Source organism: Schistocerca serialis, chromosome 12 (genome assembly GCF_023864345.2).
Source record: "Schistocerca serialis cubense isolate TAMUIC-IGC-003099 chromosome 12, iqSchSeri2.2, whole genome shotgun sequence".
Classification (NCBI taxonomy): domain Eukaryota; kingdom Metazoa; phylum Arthropoda; class Insecta; order Orthoptera; family Acrididae; genus Schistocerca; species Schistocerca serialis.
In genome coordinates, this window is record NC_064649.1 from 89,809,850 (window position 1) to 89,831,263 (window position 21,414).

Consider the following 21,414-nt stretch of genomic DNA (forward strand, 5'->3'; position numbering starts at 1 on the left):
TGTCAAGAAGCTAAGAATTTAGAACAAATAATCAACAGAACACGTGTTATCGTCCAGGAGGACAGAGGACGCACTGCAGAACGTTACCTGGCATCAGCGGATGACTGTGCTCTGGTGTTCGAAATTCCAGCAGGTACAGGGGCGAGAGCGACAATCAGCGAACTGGTAGTCAGTAGGACTGCTCCGCGAGCCTCTGAAAAAGAAGTTTACCATCACTACAGAAATTGATCAATCAAGAAGAAAATATTAAGAAAATAACAGGATCAAGAAAGTGAAAAAAAGAAGTAGAGGAAGAGATTAGTGTTTAAGGTGTCGTCGACATTGAGTTCATTAGAGACGGAGCACAAGATCGGATTAGAGAAGGATGAAGATGGAAAGCGACCGTGCTCTTTCGAAGGAAACATCACAGCATTTGCCTTAGGCCATTTAGGGCAATCAAGGAAAACCTAAATCATGATGGCCGGAGGCAGTTTTGAACCGCCGTGCTCCCGAATGCGAGTCCACGCCGCGAAGTGATAAAAGGAGACGCTAAAAAAGAACTCATTGTATACGGTAATAGCTTTTGTACTAGAAGGATTTCTTATATAAGACAGATAACTTACAACGACAGGTCCACTCCTAACAACGCAGAATATACTCAGTTAAAATAAAATGACTTTTTTTCAGTTATTCCGCTGGTGACTGTAACGTTTTATTTTTCAGTACACACTTGCAATTTAGGCACATAGGGCTTTCTCAGGTATTTAAAACAGTGCCTCAGCGGAAGCCGAAAATATCGTCCATTGACAAAAAAGCGAGAGTGGGTGGCATCATAAATAAACTTTTAAATAAAAGGTCACACAAACAGACTTCTCTGCGTATTGCTAGTCCAGTCGAAGAAGGAAAGTTAGAGGCAAAATTACATGTAGTCACAAATTTTTGTACAGTGCCAGAAAGCAGTGTCCTGAATAAGGTAATAAAAATTCTGACCGGTGAGTTGTTCAGAGTTGGGGGTGGGACTGATTTTAAAGGACACTTTTTTAATCTTTTTTCCAATAACTCGCAAATCGCGGCTTCGAACGAAAACGTTTCTTAGTACAAAAATAAATTACTTCATATATCCTACATTTTTTCTCTGGGACTAATAGTTTGGTATTTTTTGTTATTTTTTTAATATTTTGAAGAATCTGCCTCAGTCGCGCAAATTTTCTGGTCTTTACCAGGTTTCCGCTAAATTAATCTAGCCTTCTTCTTAAAAATAATAGTCTATCACAGTTACTGACGAGGCTGCAATATGCCAAAAACTCTTACTAATAGTTTGCTCGTTCAGGCGATAGAAAAATCGCAGATTCTAATCGTATAAAAGATGAGGGATAAGAACAAGTATTAAATGTTTGTACCACGTCTAAGTGCAGTAGAGAGGAACGTATGGATAAAATGAGGATGTAACAGGGTGGAGGGTAGGATGTGTGGTTTAAAGGCGTGAGGGAAGGTAGGTCGCAGGATTCTGTTCATGTACTTCCCTCCGCCATACATCTGCAAACTGAAGATCCGGCAGGCTATTTCCCACTCTGTCTACCCCATTACGTTATACCTTCCTTCCGCAAGTCTTTTGGCCACCTCACTGCGATCCTCTTCATTTGGGGAAAAGGGACATCGTCTGTGTTGACGAAGTTCGCTGTTGTTATCGCAAGCAGTGCAGTCATCTTGATTACTCGCCAGCATATTTGTAATTGTAGTCCATATTGCCTTCGCTCTTGTAAACGTAAATCTGCGTTGCTCACTGTCGATAAGATTACACGTGGAGCACAACGGTGAGTCGGTGAGGTGTGCCGTTTATAATTAGAAATTCGTAGCAATTTTCAAATTGACACGATGTACCACTGAGCTCTCACAATCGTTGGAAGATGTCGGCTGTGAATGTTGCTCCATATCGCTTGCCAATTTTTGCTCTTAAACACTGAAGCGTCGTGGCAGGCATGTAAGCACTGAGGTCTTGGTCGGTAGGTGGAGTGAGTTCGCACCAGCACCACATCTGCACACCCAAGTCACCTAGTTCCTGTTATAGTGCAAACTACACTCCTGGAAATTGAAATAAGAACACCGTGAATTCATTGTCCCAGGAAGGGGAAACTTTATTGACACATTCCTGGGGTCAGATACATCACATGATCACACTGACAGAACCACAGGAACATAGACACAGGCAACAGAGCATGCACAATGTCGGCACTAGTACAGTGTATATCCACCTTTCGCAGCAATGCAGGCTGCTATTCTCCCATGGAGACGATCGTAGAGATGCTGGATGTAGTCCTGTGGAATGGCTTGCCATGCCATTTCCACCTGGCGCCTCAGTTGGACCAGCGTTCGTGCTGGACGTGCAGACCGCGTGAGACGACGCTTCATCCAGTCCCAAACATGCTCAATGGGGGACAGATCCGGAGATCTTGCTGGCTAGGGTAGTTGACTGACACCTTCTAGAGCACGTTGGGTGGCACGGGATACATGCGGACGTGCTTTGTCCTGTTGGAACAGCAAGTTCCCTTGCCGGTCTAGGAATGGTAGAACGATGGGTTCGATGACGGTTTGGATGTACCGTGCACTATTCAGTGTCCCTTCGACGATCACCAGTGGTGTACGGCCAGTGTAGGAGATTGCTCCCCACATCATGATGCCGGGTGTTGGCCCTGTGTGCCTCGGTCGTATGCAGTCCTGATTGTGGCGCTCACCTGCACGGCGCCAAACACGCATACGACCATCATTGGCACCAAGGCAGAAGCGACTCTCATCGCTGAAGACGACACGTCTCCATTCGTCCCTCCATTCACGCCTGTCGCGACACCACTGGAGGCGGGCTGCACGATGTTGGGTCGTGAGCGGAAGACGGCCTAACGGTGTGCGGGACCCTAGTCCAGCTTCATGGAGACGGTTGCGAATGGTCCTCGCCGATACCCCAGGAGCAACAGTGTCCCTAATTTGCTGGGAAGTGGCGGTGCGGTCCCCTACGGCACTGCGTAGGATCCTACGGTCTTGGCGTGCATCCGTGCGTCGCTGCGGTCCGGTCCCAGGTCGACGGGCACGTGCACCTTCCGCCGACCACTGGCGACAACATCGATGTACTGTGGAGACCTCACGCCCCACGTGTTGAGCAATTCGGCGGTACGTCCACCCGGCCTCCCGCATGCCCACTATACGCCCTCGCTCAAAGTCCGTCAACTGCACATACGGTTCACGTCCACGCTGTCGCGGCATGCTACCAGTGTTAAAGACTGCGATGGAGCTCCGTATGCCACGGCAAACTGGCTGACACTGACGGCGGCGGTGCACAAATGCTGCGCAGCTAGCGCCATTCGACGGCCAACACCGCTGTTCCTGGTGTGTCCGCTGTGCCGTGCGTGTGATCATTGCTTGTACAGCCCTCTCGCAGTGTCTGGAGCAAGTATGGTGGGTCTGACACACCGGTGTCAATGTGTTCTTTTTTCCATTTCCAGGAGTGTATGTAAGTTCCTGTTGATCGGGCTTCACCCACAGTTCAACACGGACTTACATACATTGAGCGAAAATAATAGTGCATTGAGAAGGGATAGCATCTAGCCGAAATCTAGATCTGCATAATAAAATTAAAAAACAGGACGACTGATTGCTGCAATCAGTCAAGATGTTTGAATGTTGTGCAGAGGCAGTTGGATTTACTGAAACTAAACTTCTAATTGTTGTTGTTTGTAGGTCCCCTAACTCTGACTTCAGAGCATTTCTGCTCAAGATGGAGAGGGTTCTTGATTCATTTTGTAGGAAGTACCAGAAATTATTTACATTTGGTGACTTCAATATAAATATTTTATATGATGGTGCAAGTAAAAGGATGTTGGTAGACCTCCTAAATTCATATGAGCTGATGCAGACTGTGTTTTTTCCAACTCGAGTGCAGGGGAACAGTAGCGCAGCCATAGACAATATTTTTATTCATTATTCACTACTAGATAGCCATTCTGTTAGTAGATGGGTGAATGACCTTTCAGACCATGATGCACAAATTTTATGACTAAAACGCTTTTGTACTCAAACAAATGTAACATATAATTAAAAACTAGGACAGTTAATCCGACAGCAATAGAATTTTTTTTAAACATTGACAAGGAATAGGAGTGGCAGGATGTTTATAGTACCGATAACATAGATGATAAATATAATGCTTTCCTTAACACCTTTCTCGTGCTATTTGTGAGCTGTTTTCTAATGGGCTGCCTTGGTGGCTGACTAGTGGTGTAAGGTTATCATGTAGAACAAAGCGGGAATTATATCAAAATGTTAGAAGTAGTCACAATCAAGCTACAGTAGCCCACTACAAACAGTATTGTAAGGTGCTTAAAAACGTTATTAGGAAGGCAAAGAGTATGTGGTATCTAAATAGAACAGCTAATCCACAGGATAAAATTAAAACTGTATGGTCAGTTGTGAAGGAAGTGTCTGGTCAGCAGCACATGGTCGACGATATAAAGTCAGTTCGCAGTAAAAACATTTCTGTTACTGATAAATCAGATGTATGTACAGTATTTAACAATCATTTCCTGAGCATAGCTGGTGAATTAAATAAAAATTTAGTTTCTACAGAGAATCATATAACTCTCTTCGCAAATGCGTTTCTGAGATTGATGCCTGAAATACTCCTCTGTGATACAGACAAGGGGGAGATTGAGTCCATAAATAAATCATTGAAGACTAAGGACTCTCATGGTTATGATGGAGTGCCTAGCAGAATGTTAAAGTACGGTGGTGCACATGCTAGCCCTGCAGTTAGCCATATTTGTAATTTTTCCTTTAGGAATGGTCAGTTTCCTCAACGATTAAAGTACTCAGTAGTATAAAAAGGGAGAAAGGTTTAATGTAGACAATTTTAGACCTGTTTCTATGCCATCAATGTTTGCTAAAGTTATTGAAAAGGCTCTGTATGTAAGGATAATTGATCATTTCATATCACACGATTTGCTATCAAATGTACAGTTCGGCTTTAGAAGTCGTTTAACAACCGAAAATTCTATATTCTCTTTTCTCTGTGAGGTACTAGATGGGTTACAAGAGGTTTCGAACGCCAGGCATATTTTTTTTATTTAACTAAGGCGTTTGATTGTGTTGATCACTAAATATTGCTCCAGAAGTTGGACCATTATGGAATACAGGGAGTTGCTCAGAATTGGTTCACCTCTTACTTTAGCAACAGATAGCAAAACGTCATTATTAACCTTGTTGAGAATGGCTATGATGTAGGGTCTGAGTGGGGTACCGTAGAAGGGGGGGGGGGGGAGGGTGCCCCAGGGATCACTGTTGGGGCCACATCTGTTTCTTATTTATATAAGTGATGTGCTCTCTAGTATTATGGGTGACTCTAAAATATTTCTGTTTGCTGATGACACTAGCTTGGTAGTAAAGGATGTTGCGTGCAACACTGGTCCAGTTCATGACCTAAGTTCATTGATCGTAAAAAATAAACGCTAAATCACAGTAAGACTTAGTTTTCACAGTTTATAATACTCAATTCAACAAAACCTGACGTCCTAATTTCACAGAATGGGCATATGATTAGTTAAACTGAACAGTTCAAATTTCTAGGCGTTCAGATATATAGCAAAATGTCGTAGAAAGCCCTCGTTCAGGATATAAACGTGCCCAGCAATATAACATAGGAATCAGCTTAATTTTTCAAGGAATCCCTCGACAAAATGGAGTGACCCATGAGGAAACTCACAGAATAAGGAGCTTTCACTCAGTTAATACCCGACAGAAATCAAACCTGCATTTGAAACTGACTTCCTTAACTCTTCTGCATAAAGGTGTACTGTATACTGCCGCATCCATTTTCAATAAGATTACCGCTCGAATTCAAAAATCTTAGCAGCAATGCACTCGCTTTCAAATCTAAACTGAAGAGTTTCCTCGTGGGTCACTCCTTCTATTTTGCCGAGGGGTTCCTTGAAAAATTAAGCTGATTCCTATGTTATATTGCTGGGCACGTTTATATAAACTTATGGCTTGTCTTTTTTGGGTTCATAAGCATTGTATTTTATCTGTTATTACTTTTATGTTGCAATTTCATGTACTCACACGTTCCATGACATTGGAGATTTGCTCCTCAATTTGGTTCTACGGAGCTTGACGTCTAAATAACAATAAAATAAAAACACCCATTCCCGAGGGAGGACTCGAACATCCGGCGGGAGTGAACGGGCAGTCCGTGACATGGCGCCTCTAACCGGGCGGCCAATCCGCGTGGCTTATCGGTAGTAGGTCGCTGGTCAGTGGTCATATTTTGCTGGCTGACTGGTCTATTTCTCTTCTATAATGTACCCAGTTTTCTGCTCCGTTAATGTATCGTATATTTCCTTTACGTTTGCCAGTCTGTTACTGTGTGGTGTCACTTGCATACAACTGTATTCAATGAGATATGCTTTAAATGATAGAGTTCGTTCGTTGTACGGTCAACGTTGATAGCTGGAATGAGGCACACAGGTATTGTTTCATTTAATAAATGGGCGTTAGGGTAGTAAGGATATTTCTCCACTGCTTAAGTCGTGTTTCTGATGTACAAGCTGTAACGTCATGTGTGCCCCACTGTTTTCTTTGTAACTCATTTGTGCCTGATTTTATCCTGAGAAGCTCAGAATACGTATGTAAATACCGTAAACGTAAATGTGATTCAATAAGTACTTGAAGTGAAGTGAAACGCAACTGGACAGCAAGAAACTCTTTAGCGCGCAATGCCCGCACCGATAGTAGTTGTGAATCTTTGAGTATGGACTCTAAAAAAAAAAGACAATGATTTATTAAAAAGAAAAAAGAGGACTGTTAATCTGTATCTTGCGGAAAGAGGGCGTGTTGCTAGGCCGTCGCTCAGAACGTACTGTTAAATTTAATGAAAATTGATATTTTAGTGATAGAACCGAGTAGGTGTAAGAGTTGCCAAACATTTACGTATACAAATTTTCTGGCAGTGAAGAATAGAAATATCTTGTTTTTGGAAAAGGAAGTGAACTTCATTGTCGTCACCGTATATCAATCGACAGAATTCTAAGTGTACAAAGTTCACTAAAATACAGGAAAAGAAATGCATTCTCTATAGTTTTCTTTCAGTAAGTAACAACCTCTCATAATTTCTTAATTACAGTAACTGCATTATGTTCTTGTACAATAGCCTGGTGCTGAACTCCGGTGACCAATTTTGATGTAGCAGGACGTGAAGTTTGAAGGAAGTTTGTGTGCCAAGCAATCTCCTTTTCTCACGGAAAGCAGATTGCTGTTTGATGTTATTTACTTAAAACAGTGGTCCCTTAGGTATGAAAAGCTAAGAAAATTTGGGCTCAAAGCTATCCGCAATACGGCCAAGTAGCAAACAGAGTCGTATTTTAAACCTTAAAGAACAATAACTTCCTTCAAATTATAATACGTCACCAGCTGGTGCAGAAGCTGATCATTCAAGGAGGCAGCAACCAAAATTCAGGTACCAGTTACGACTTAAAGTAAAAATTTCAATCAAAAATCACTCTCTCTCTCTCTCTCTCTCCAAACACATACACTAGCGGCCATTAAAATTACTGCACCACGAAGATGACGTGCTACAGACGCGAAATTTAACCGACAGGAAGAAGATCCCGTGATATGCAAATGATTAGCTTTTCAGAGCATTCACACAAGGTTGACGCCGGTGGCGACACATACAACGTGCTGCCATGAGGAAAGTTTCCAACCGATATCTCATACACAAACAGCAGTTGACCGTTGCCTGGTGAAACGTTGTTGTGATGCCAAGTGCAAGGAGGAGAAATGCGTACCATCACGTTTCCAACTTTGATAAAGGTCGAATTGTAGCCTATCGCGATTGCGGTTTATCATATCGCGACATTGCTGCTCGCGTTGGTCGAGATCCAATGACTGTTAGCAGAATATGGAATCGGTGGGTTCAGGAGGGTAATACGGAACGCAGTTCTGGATCACAACGGCCTCGTACCACTAGCAGTCGAGATAACAGGTATCTTATCCGCATGGCTGTAACGGATCGTGCAGCCACGTCTCGATCCCTGAGTCAACACATGGGGAAGTCTGCAAGACAACAACCATCTGCACGAACAGTTCGACGACGTTTGCAACAGCATGGACTATCAGCTCGGGGACCATGGCTGCGGTTACCCTTGACGCTGCATCTCAGACAGGAGCGCCTGCGATGGTGTACTCAACGACGAACCTGGGTTCACGTATGGCGAAACGTCATTTTTTCGGATGAATCCAGGTTCTGTTTACAGCATAATGATGGTCGCATCCGTGTTTGGCGACATCGCGGTGAACGCACATTGGAAGCGTGTATTCGTCATCGCCATACTGGCGTATCACCCGGCGTGATGTTATGATGTGTCATTGGTTACACGTCTCGGTCACCTCTTGTTCGCATTGACGGCACTTTGAACAGTGGACGCTACATTTCAGATGTGTTACGACCCGTGGCTCTACCCTTCATTCGATTCCTGCGAAACCCTACATTTCAGCAGAATAATGCACGACCGCATGTTGCAGGTCCTGTACGGGCCTTTCTGGATACAGAAAATGTTCGACTGCTGCCCTGGTCAGCGCATTCTCCAGATCTCTCACCAGTTGAAAACGTCTGGTCAATGGTGGCCGAGCAACTGGTTCGTCACCATACGCCAGTCACTACTCTTGGTGAACTGTGGTATCGTGTTGAAGCAGCATGGGCAGCTGTACCTGTACACGCCATCCAAGCTCTGTTTGACTCAATGCCCAGGCGTATCAAGGGCGTTATTACGGCCAGAGGTGGTTGTTCTGGGTACTGATTTCTCAGGATCTATGCACCGAAATTGCGTGAAAATGTAATCACATGTCAGTTCTAGTATAATATGTGTGTCCAATGAATACCCGTTTATCATCTGCATTTCTTCATGGTGTAGCACTTTTAATGGCCGGTAGTGTATATAATTATTTATACTATTAAGATAAAAGTCATTTTATAAAGCCAGTGCAATGTTGTATACATCGGTGAGGTTGAGAACATGTTTTTTATTTGTTGGCGTGAGAGATTTACATGTAAAGCAGGTTAAACTGGAGCCAGTAGCCTCACATGGCCCACTCTGCTTTCCTTTGTCGTGTAACTTACACGCAGTTTGCAGGGCCCCTTCATAGTGTTGGGTATTCGAGAAGTGTGGAGCCATAAACATGGATATGAGGCGGACACCACCGGGCTCTGTACGCCGACGGAGAGAGAGGACAGTTCTGAACTCTTCTCCTTTTTATTTTTTTAAAATCCTTTCGCAGCGCGCCTCGGCTATGGACCCGGTAGCTCTCATTAGTGCTGTGAGATTACTTTCTCCCAGAGGTTCGCAGGCCGACAGAGGGGTTTAAAGCACGCCCGGTCGCGGCAGAGCACATCAAAGCGGTGGCTCGGAGGTGCACCTCCGTCGCACCAGCGCCATATTACGCCCCGAAAGCCCTGTTAGACTGCGTATTTGCGGCTGGTCCCATTCAACTGCCTCGTCGCACGGCTCAATTTCTCTCTGACCTGCATCATTCTCTTTCCCCGACAGCACCAACTCTTTGCAACATATCTGCTTAGCACCTTGGACTCGCTTTCGCAAGGATGACCGTTCGAACCCACGTCCTCCCATCCAGATTTAGGTTTCCCGCGATTTCCCTACGTCGCTCCAGACAAATGCCTAGATCGTAGCTTTGAAAGGGCACGGCCGATTTTCTTCTCCATCCTTGACAAAATCTGATGACCTCGATGTCGACAGGTCGTTAAACCCATCTTCCTTTCTTCCTTCCTTCCTTCACACACATCACTATACAAGTAATGCTAGCGGTTGTTTTACGAAGAGTCTGAGCGTGATACTTTTACGAACAGGTAATTTAGGTAATCGGACTTCTCAAAAAAACACCACAAACACTGTACAAGAGAATGTGGATTGCAAATCGTTTCTGTTAGGTCATACAGATCTCTAATTACCTGTTGTACGCAGCGAGGTGAAACTACGGTCAACAGTCCCTTTCGGAAAAACTTCTGAATCAGTGAAGAAACTGAAATAATTAAAGATAAAATTTCAATTTCTAATCAATTCTTTGAATGAATTATTTTACAAGAAAGGTATTGAACTAACTCACACGTGTAATATTATATACAGTATACAGGATGGCTACTTGAGCCCCCCACCCGCCCCCCGACAAACGAGTCATCGTTGTAGTAGCGAGATTGGTAAGGCGAAGAATTGCTGTGGCAGAGGGCGTAGGTTCGTACACTGCTGGATACGAAAACATTTCCTCCCAATTCAGATGAGACAGTTGCTGAAAGGTTCAAAGAAAATTTGAGTTTGATTTTAAACACGTAGCCGACTCATACGATAATAGTTGGAGGTGACTTTAATTTACCCTCCATATGTTGGCGAAAATACATGTCTAGTTCCGGAGGTATGCATAAAATATCATCAGAAATTGTGCTACATGCATTCTCTGAAAATAATTTCAAACAGTTAGTTCATGAGCCCAAGCGAATAGTAAACGGTTTTGTACACACACTTGCCCTCTTAGCAACAAATAATCCTCAGTTAATAATGAGCATGAAAACAGACTCAGGTATTAGTGAACACAGAGTTGTAGCGAGACTGAATATTATAATCCCCAATTCCTCGAAAAATAAGCCAAAAATATACCTATTCAAAAAAGCAGATAAAAATTCACTTGACGCCTTCCTACGAGACAATCTCCACTCACTCCAAATTAATAATATAAGTGTAGACCAGATGTAGCTTAAATTCAAAGAAACAATATCGGCAGCAATTGAGAGATTTATAACAAATAAATCAACAAACGACGGAGCTGATATTACTTCGTACACAAAAACGGGTTAGAACACTGTTGCAGAAACAACGAAACAAACATGCCAAATATAAACAGACGCAAAATCCCCAAGATTGGCGGTATTTTACAGAAGCTCGAACTTAGCGCGGACTTCAAAGCAAAATGCCTATAACGGTTTCCACAGCGAAACTTTGTCTCGAAACGTGGCAGAAAAACCAAAGAGATTCTCGTTGTATGTGAAGTATGTCAGCGGCATGAAACAATCAATACCTTCTCTGCGCGATAGCAATGGAGATACTATCGAAGACAGTGCTGCGAAAGCAGAGTTACTAAACACAGCCTTCCGAAATGCCTTCACAAAAGAAGACGAAGTAAATATTCCAGAATTCGAATCGAGAGCAGCTGCCTACATGAGTAACATAGAAGTAAATATCCTCGGAGTAGCGAAGCAGTTTAAATCACTTAATAAAAGCAAGTCTTCTGTTCCAGACTGTAAACCAATTAGGTTCCTTTCGGAGTATGCTGATGCATTAGCTCCATACTTGACAATCATACACAACCGCTCGATCGATGGAAGATCCGAACCCAAAGACTGGAGAGATGCACAGGTCACACCAATATTCAAGAAAGATAGTAGGAGTAATCCACTAAATTACGGGCCCATATCGTTAACGTCGATATGCAGCAGGATTTTAGAACATATATTGCGTTCGAACATTATGAATTACCTCGAAGGTAACACACAGTCAACATGGGTTTAGAAAACATCGTTCCAGTGAAACACAACTAGCTGAGAGCTACTGACAAGGGATTTCAGATCGATTCCGTATTCATGGATTCCCGGAAGGCTTTTGACACTTTACCACACAAGGGGCCCGTTGTAAAATTGCGTGCTTATGGAATATCGTCTCAGTTATGTGACTGGATTTGCGATTTCCTGTCAGAGAGGTCACAGTTGTAGTAATTGACGGAAAGTCCTCGAGTAAAACAGAAGTGATTTCAGGCGTTCCCCAAGGTAGGGTTATAGGCCCATTGCTGTTCCTTATCTATATAAACCTTTTTGGAGACAATCTGAGTAGCCGTCTTCGGTTGTTTGCAGATGACGCTGTCGTTTGTCGTCTAACAAAGTCATCAGAAGATCAAGACAAACTGCAAAACGATTTAGAAAAGATATCTGAATGGTCCAAAAATTGGAAGTTGACCATAAATAACTAAAAGTGTGAAATCATCCACATGGTGCTAAACAGAACTCGTTAAACTTCGGTTACACGATATATCAGTCTAATATAAAAGCCGTAAATTCAACTAAATACCTAGAATTTACAATTACGATAAACTTAAATTGGAAGGATCACATACAATATGTTGTGAGGAAGGCTAACCAAGGGCTGCGTTTTATTGGCAGGACACTTAGAAAATGTAACAGACCTACTAAGGAGACTGCCTACACTACACTTGCCCGTCCTCTTTTAGAATACTGCTGCGCATTGTGGGATCCTTACCAGATAGGACTCACGGAGTACATCTAAAAAGTTCAAAGAAGAGCAGCACATTTTGTATCATCCCGAAATATGGGAGGGAGTGTCACAGAAATGATAAAGGATTTGGGATAGAAATCATTACAAGAAAGGCGTTTTTCATTGCAACGGAATCTTCTCACGAAATTTCAATCACCAACTTTCTCCTCCGAATGCACAAATATTTTGTTGACACCGACCTACACAGGAAGAAACGATCACCACGATAAAAGAAGCTCGTACGGAAAGATATAGGTGTTCGTTCTTGCCGCGCACTATCTTCTTCTTTCGATTTCGGCCATCTTTGGACCACGTTCAACAATTCACTTGCCCAGCTTTTTGATCTTTTTTTCTCTCTTCCCAATATTTCCTCATCATTTTCGAGTGGTTCCTCCTCCGCTCTTCCGACCATTTCCTGTTATTATTCTTTAGTTTCGTTTCTTCTGGAAAACACTTAATTTCGTTCACTATTTGTCTAAACTTTTCCCTGTCCCTGATTGATTCACGGGTGACATTAAAATAGGCCAAATCCTTTTTCACCATCTGTATCCATTTATTGTTGGTTTTTTCGTTCCTGTTACTATGTTCAAACACTTTTCTTGTTAGTCTGTTTCCATCCATCCTCGACAGGTGACCATAAAACGTTAGTCTGCGTTTACGCATTGCCTCACTCACTTTCTCAATAGTTTTGTATATTTCCTTATTACTCTTTAGCTTGTACTCTTCTCCAATCTTTCTCGGTCCTAATATTTTTCTCAAAATTTTCCTTTCTTTCTTTTCCATGTTTTCTATTTCCCCCTTTTTGTTAAGAGTTAGGCACTCCGATGCATACAGGCATTCTGGTCTAATGACAGTTTTATAATGTCTTAATTTAGCTTGAATCGAAATGTTTTTTTTGTTATATATGTCTTTGGTTTTTTGAAAAGCAAATTCCATTTTCCTTGCTCTCGCCTGGTTTGCACTCTTGTCTAAACCATTCACTTGAATTATTTCACCTAAATACTTAAATTTTTCTACTCTCTTAATATTGCCGTATTTAGTAATAAGATTTTTCTTGTTATTTCTATGATTAGACATATACACGGTTTTTTCAAATGAAATCTGCAGTCCAGCTCTGGCCGAAACTTCTTGTAGTTTCTCCAGGTAGTTCTGAGCTATTTCTTCGTTTTCTGTAATTATTGCCAGATCGTCTGCAAAAGCTAAACAGTCCACTTCTATTTTTTCTTTTTTTGTTCCAATTCTGATGTCATTCTTGGTGCCTTTGAGTTCTTCTTTCCATATTCTCAATATCTTTTCCAGTACGCAGTTGAAGAGGATTGGGGATAAACCATCACCTTGTCTAACACCTGTTTTAATTTCGAACTTCCTTGAAATTTCACCCATAAATTTAACTTTGGCCTTACTGTTTGTTAGCGTCTGTTTGATAATTTGAATTGTTTTCGTATCGACCCCAAATTCTTCCAATACTTTCAGTAATGTTTCTCTATCTACCGAGTCGTATGCTTTTTTGAAATCTACAAATACTATTGCAAATCTCTGGCCTCTTGAGATTCTGTAACGAATTAGTGTTTTCAGGTTAAATATTTGTTCAACACAGGATCTACCTTGTCTAAAACCTGCTTGATATTCACCTATTTTTTTATCCAGAACTGGCTCCACGATTTGAAGTAATTTCCTTGACAAAATTTTGTATCCTACTGGTAGTAGCGAGAACCCTCTATAATTATTAACATTCATCTTATCCCCCTTTTTGTGTAGTGGGTGTATCAGGACACACTGCCAGTCTTCAGGAATTCTTTCTTCGTCCCAGATCTTCTTAAACATATGTTCCAAAACTTGAGGGAGGTTGGTATCCATTATTTTTAGGATTTCTGGTACTATGGAGTCTTCACCTGGGGCTTTATTGTTTTTTAGACTGTGTATTATGTGTTTTATTTCTTCAGCGTCTGGAGGTTTTGACTCGGTATTAGTATTTCGGTGGTTTTCAAAACTCATTTTATCTTTGGGTGGTTCACAATTTAGTAGATTCTCGAAATATTTTGCTAATATTTCACAATTAGTCTTGTTTGTCAAACCTAGCTTGTTCTCTTCATCTTTAAAACATAAATTTGGGGATTGGTATTTGGTTAGCTGTTTTCTAAAAGTTTTGTAGAAATCTCTAGAATTATTTCTTTTAAAGTCTTCCTCAATCTGTTCTAGGTTATCCTGAAATTGTCTTCTTTTTTTATTACGGAAAAGCTTAGCTGTTTCTCTTCTCTGGATTTTAAAATTGTCAAGATCTTGAGGATCTTTTGTGGAGTTCCATTTCTGCCACAATTTCTGTCTCTTCTCCAGGTTCTCATCACATTCATTGTCCCACCATGGATGTCTTCTTACTCTTTTCACGAGACAATTTTCTTTTGCTATTTCAACTATTTCGTTTTTGATCTCCTCCCATCCCGCTTCCTTATTTATTGTGGATATGCCATCGCTATCTTTGTGCAATGCTCTTTGAAACCGTTGTTTAATTTCTTCATTTTTTAACGTTTCTGTGTTATATTTTGGAATTTTGTAAAAGGTTTTCTTCTCTTTTCGAAATGGGAGTGGTCTGAATTTAATCGTAGTCAAATAGTGGTCTGAATCAACATCAAGGCTTTTCAGCACTTTAGTGTTTTGAATTTCTTCTTGACAATGAAGTGAGATAGCCACATGGTCAATTTGGAATTCTCCGAGAAGTGGATTTGGTGATCTCCATGTTTTAGTTTTTCGGCTCAGCTTTTTGAAATGTGTTGTCATTATTTTCAAGTTGAAATGCCTACATACCTCTATAAGCCTTTCTCCATTTTTTGAAGTTCTTTTGTGACCTGGGAAGAGGCCTACTGTTCCATGGTATTTTTTCTCCCTTCCTATTTGTGCGTTAAAATCGCCTACTAACATTTTTATGTTCTTCTTTGAGCATCTATCCAGTTCCATTTCAAGTATCTCCCAAAATTCTTCAACTTTCTCCTGGTTATTTTTGTTGTCCTGGTTTATGGGTGCATGGCAGTTGATTATAGAGTATCCTTTGTTTTTACATTTAATCTCAAGAATGGATAGTCTCTCAGAACTCGAGTAGAAGTTAGTAACTGAATCTAAAATTGAGTGATGTACCAGAAATGCTGTTCCCAGGCATGGCATTTGTTTCATTAAGATTTTACCTGGTTTTCCTTTAAATAAACGATAGTTTTCAAAATCTAAAGCAGTTTCATCTAAAAACCTTGTTTCTTGTAATGCACATATTAAAATTTCTTTCTGGTTCAGCTTTTCAATCAATAATTTCAATTTTCCTACTTTAATTAGAGAGTTTACATTTAGGGTTGCAAACATAGTTGCTTTCTTAAATTTCAGTGTTGAGGGCTGCATACATGTTGGTTGGGGTCCTCCAAAATCCTTTGACCCCTTTGCATTGTTTCTACGAACAACGGAGGATTTGCCATTCGGTCTACCTCTTGGAGTAGTGTCTATCTTTGACGACGTTCCCATCATGCTTTGCAGTAATTGTTGGATAATAAATTGGGGGATCGGGTTGCCCCGAATCCGAAATTAAAACCAAGGTAGTAAGCCCTGGAGTTAGCTCTTCCGCTCTCTCTGCCGTTGGGAAATTGTTCCTCTTCCGCCATTGAGACCGTTGGCTGGGTTTCACCTAGTAACCCTAGGCAGGGGCCCTATGACAGGGTGCTACCATCTGGAGCCGGACGGACCCTGGTTTTTTTACGAGGTTGTTACTCCTCCCCCTCCACACTTCCCCATCCTCTTGTTTTTAGATGGGCCCGGGCTTGGGACCGGCTTGCGCACTATATGATATTGGAATAATAGAGAATTGCGAAGATGGTTCGATGAACCCTCTGCCAGGCACTTGAATGTGATTTGCAGAGTATCCATGTAGATGTAGATGTACGTCAATGAAACTTTGTGGAAACATTTGTAACGACATACAGAAGAGAAATAACAGATAAACGATTGAAAGAAACACATTTTAATTTCCTCTTGAGAGGGTAACATTTTTCAGTTTAAAGCGTAAGACATAAAATAAGGTGACTTATTTATTTATTTTTGTTGTCATAATGAAATGAATCTGTCCAAATGTGGAACAAAAATGTACGCGCTTCAGAAAGCGCGTTCATTTCTGTAGCGGAATGAATGTAGACAACTACAAGTTGTTTCAGAAAGAACGACCTGATTTTGGGCGATAACAGTTACGAAATATGGGACGTGCGGACAACGAAATGCGTGTTGTTTGAATGGGCGTGGCCTAGAGTTCCAGGAAATCACCGTTAGATGTCAGTCAACGCGTCTTCCCCGTTTGCAGTCAGTCAGAAGTAAGATGGCGTCCGCTCAGCCGAAGGCATTTCGTGTGCTGCAGTTTGCAAAGAGTGAGTCAGTGGTTTCGGTCCAGCGGGCTTTTCGTCGGCGTTTAGGCACTGATTCACCTGCTCCCAGAAACGTTCGTCGTTGGTTTCGACAATTTAAAGAGACAGGTTGCGTTTGCGATGATTAGAGTCCAGGTCGACCTCGCACTTCTGATGACTTGGTGAAGAGTATTTGGCAAACGTTTGAGCGGAGCCCACAAAAGTCTACTCGCCGCGCAAGCAGAGTACAGGCAATGCTTCATACGACTGCCTGGCGAGTGTTAATGTGTGGTTTGGTCTATAAGTCCTGCAGACTGTAATTAGTGCAAGCTCTTTCCGGTTGGTGATTAAAAGGGAACGGTTGACTTCAGCAATGCTCTGCTAGAGGACATGGAAGACGATACATTCTTTCCACGGTTAATTTTCAGTGACGAGGCGACATATCTTGTTAGCTGTAAAGTAAACTGACATAACAGGCCCATCTGGGGACTCCAGAATATTCAATACCGAGCGAGGTGGCGCAGTGGCTAGCACACTGGACTCGCATTCGGGAGGACGACGGTTCAATCCCGCGTCCGGCCATCCTGATTTAGGTTTTCCGTGATTTCCCTAAATCGCTCCAGGCAAATGCTGGGATGGTTCCTTTGAAAGGGCAGGCCAGCTTCCTTCCCCATCTTTCCCCAATCTGATGGGACTGTGACCTGCCCCCAAGTCAACAAATCAATCAGAAAACTCGCAACATTATTGAGCACAAAAGAAACTCACCTGAAGTGAACATTTTTGTGCCGTTTCTCGTGAAAAAGTGTGCAGCTACTTATTTTTTGAGGAAAACAGAATCACTAGAATGAGCTATCTTCAAATGCTCCAGAATTGGCTTTTTCCAAATCTTCAGGAGGACTCCGATGAGTTCATTTTATAACCGGATGGAGATCCACCACAGTGCACAACAACATCCTTCAGTTTCCCCGTGACACTCTGCTCAACAACGGATAGGGTGTATCGGACCGCATGACACCATCCTGCATTCTTGGCCTCCAAGATCACGAGACATGACTCAGTGTTATTTTTTCTTGTGGGGCTATGTGAACGAAAGTGTATTCATCTCTCCTTTACCTCGTGACATAGAAGTAGTTAAGAACAGAATAACAATCCCGATAACATCTGTAAACGCAGATACAAAGATGAGTCAAATGAAAACCTTAAATATTTTTAAAATATTATTTATTGTGCAGAACTGGTAGAAAGCTGTATCACTTTTCAACATAATCTCCCCCACGCTCAATGCAAGTCCTCCAGCGCTTACAAAGTGCATAAATTCCTTTAGAAAAAAAATTCTTTTGGTAGTCTGCGCAACCACTCATGCACCACATGGTGTACCTCTTCATCACAACGGAACTTCTTTCCTCCCATTGCTCCAAACATATGGAAATCACTTGGGGCAAGGTCTGGTGAGTATGGTGGATGAGGAAGACACTCAAAATGCAGGTCTGTGATTGTTGCAACTGTTGTTGGAAGTGAACTCACGTTTCGTCCGCAGTAACGATTCTTGCAAGGAAGCCATCACCTTCTCGTTGAAAGCGCCGAAGAAGTTCTTCACAAGCATCAACACGTCTTTCTCTCATTTCAGGAGTCAGCTGCCGTGGCACCCATCTTGCAGATACTTTGTGAAACTGGAGCACACCATGCACAATGTGGTGTGCTGACCCATGACTAATCTGTAAACATGCTGCAGTGTCATTCTGTGTCACTCGGCGGTTTTCCTTCAGTATGGCTTCAACTGCTGCAATGTTCTTTGGAGTCACTACACGTTGTGCCTGACCTGGACGAGGAGCATCTTCCACTGAAGTCACACCATTTGCGAACTTCCTACTCCATTCGTAGACTTGCTGCTGTGACAAACGTGCATCATCGTACTGAACCTTCATTTGTCGATGAATTTCAATAGGTTTCACACCTTCAATACGCAAAAACTGAATAACAGAACGCTGTTCTTCCCTTGTGCAAGTCGCAAGTGGGGCGGCCATCTTTATACTCATACTGCGACGGTATGTGTGCATCTGCACTATGCTGCCACCTACAGGTCATTCTGCACGCTGTTTGTAGCACGCCTACCAACTTACAGGATAACGGCGCGAAATTTCGATTTGTTATTAGAAATTTAAGTTTTCATTTGAATCATTCTTGTACGTAAAATAAAGTTTATGACGAATTTAGCTGTCGTCAAGATGATGTTCGTGCTACTGCTGGTGGACATACAGAGAATTTGTGTAGTATAGCTAAAAGTGTAAGATTTTGTGTTCTGGAGTTCATTCCATGTTTGCAGCATATTTTCATTAATAAGTACGGAGTTTTGAAATGGGGCCGTTCTTTTTTAAATATCCTGTACATCGAAATGCAGAGACTGCTACTATGAGTAGAACATTCGTTCAGAAAGAAGTTCCTTCCCGTTTGACTTCACTTTCGTTTGTTCTTGTGATACAGACGTAGGCAGGTGCATCTGGCAAATCTTGTACTTTGTATTGTTTTGAGTAATAACTGAAATAATTAGAAAACTTGTCTACAATCGATATAGTTATCTAGAGATTCTTCACGTATGTTTTTCATGTTGTGCAGTTTCTGTTCCAGAGACTGTGTGTCAGGAAGTGTAACCTACATTGTTCGAGGCCACGAGACCGATCACGTATCGCGTCTTTCTGTTCGAGCATTTCGTTCACAATTTGCATCATTTTAAATACGAAGTCAGAATCAGTTTTGTGATTCTTGAAGTTTTCCCAGTGGAGTTTTGGGATTACAGCCGGACCACGTTGACTTCTTGGCACAATATTTCGGGTGGCAACCGTTCAGCCATCTTCAGGTGTGCGTCCACCACTGGAGACTTCTAGTTCACGGTGTTGCTTTTATGGCAAAAATAACCATGGAGATGCACGCGCATTGGCGACCGTCACAAGGGCGTCCTCTATCGAAATCCATACCCTCTGCAAATACTGTTCCATCTGTGGCGTGCAGGCGCATACGCAAAGGACAAACTACACGTCCGCCCTCAGTCGGAACGTGTACTGGCGACGCTAAAAAGCAGATGTCGCCAGACGTGTCGTTATGAGTAAAATGTTTTCTCTCAGAAGAGATTAAAGAGATCACTAGGCCGCAACCCTTGTGCAATTGAAAGCCGCCGTCATTATTTATAAGATCTTGTACTAGACGAAGATCGCTTCGGTATTCAGTAATTAAAGAATCTGTAGCGGACGTGTAGTTTCACTTTTACGCATGCACCTGTGCGCCACATGTGGGTGGCCGGATACGGGTTTGAACCGTCGTGCTCCCAAATGCTCATGTTATGTTTCGAAATTTCACGAAATCCATACACGTGATTTTTTTCCTAGATGCGAAAAAGTAAACACATAAAGAACATAAAATACATTATTTAAATCGTGGAACGACTGTGAGATTCAAATTTATTACGTAAGGCTCTTGAATAGAAACATGTGTACATAAACGTAAGATACGCTACAAAAGAAACTTATTACTCTCAAGCAGAAACATAAAAAACAGCAGACACATGAAGTTCATAGAATACAGGGTTATTACAAATGATTGAACCGATTTCACAGCTCTACAATAACTTTATTATTTGAGATATTTTCACAATGCTTTGCACACAAATACAAAAACTCAAAACTCAGACATCAAGCCGATAAACAAGTTCCTCCCACACTCGGCGCAGCATGTCCCCATCAATGAGTTCGAAAGCATCGTTGATGCGAGCTCGCAGTTCTGGCACGTTTCTTGGTAGAGGAGCTTTAAACACTGACTCTTTCACATAACCCCACAGAAAGAAATCGCATGGGGTTAAGTCGGGAGAGCGTGGAGGCCATGACATGAATTGCTGATCATGATCTCCACCACGACCGATCCATCGGTTTTCCTGTTTAAGAAATGCCGAACATCATGATGGAAGTGCGGTGGAGCACCATCCTGTTGAAAGATGAAGTCGGCGCTGTCGGTCTCCAGTTGTGGCATGAGCCAATTTTCCAGCATGTCCAGATACACGTGTCCTGTAACGTTTATTTCGCAGAAGAAAAAGGGGCCGTAAACTTTAAACCGTGAGATTGCACAAAACACGTTAACTTTTGGTGAATTGCGAATTTGCTGCACGAATGCGTGAGGATTCTCTACCTCCCAGATTCGCACATTGTGTCTGTTCACTTCACCATTAAGAAAAAATGTAGCTTCATCACTGAAAACAAGTTTCGCACTGAACGCATCCTCTTCCATGAGCTGTTGCAACCGCGCCGAAAATTCAAAGCGTTTGACTTTGTCATCGGGTGTCAGGGCTTGTAGCAATTGTAAACAGTAAGGCTTCTGCTTTAGCCTTTTCCGTAAGATTTTCCAAACCGTCGGCTGTGTACGTTTAGCTCCCTTCTTGCTTTATTCGTCGACTTCCGCGGGCTACGCGTGAAACTTGCCCGCACGCGTTCAACCGTTTCTTCGCTCACTGCAGGCCGACCCGTTGATTTCCCCTTACAGAGGCATTCAGAAGCTTTAAACTGCGCATACCATCGCCGAATGGAGTTAGCAGTTGGTGGATCTTTGTCGAACTTCGTCCTGAAGTGTCGTTGCACTGTTATGACTGACTGATGTGAGTGCATTTCAAGCACGACATACGCTTTCTCGGCTCCTGTCACCATTTTGTCTCACTGCGC

The 21,414-nt window shown here is 42.3% G+C and overlaps 1 long non-coding RNA gene across 1 annotated transcript in view; it reads right to left on the minus strand.

The window, feature by feature from the left end:
- LOC126428333 (uncharacterized) overlaps window positions 1-21,414 on the minus strand; it is a 444,734-nt gene that overhangs the window by 161,683 nt on the left and 261,637 nt on the right. Inside the window, exon 2 of the long non-coding RNA XR_007576823.1 lies at window positions 88-193. This is a non-coding gene — a long non-coding RNA (uncharacterized LOC126428333). The remainder of the gene's footprint in view (window positions 1-87; window positions 194-21,414) is intronic.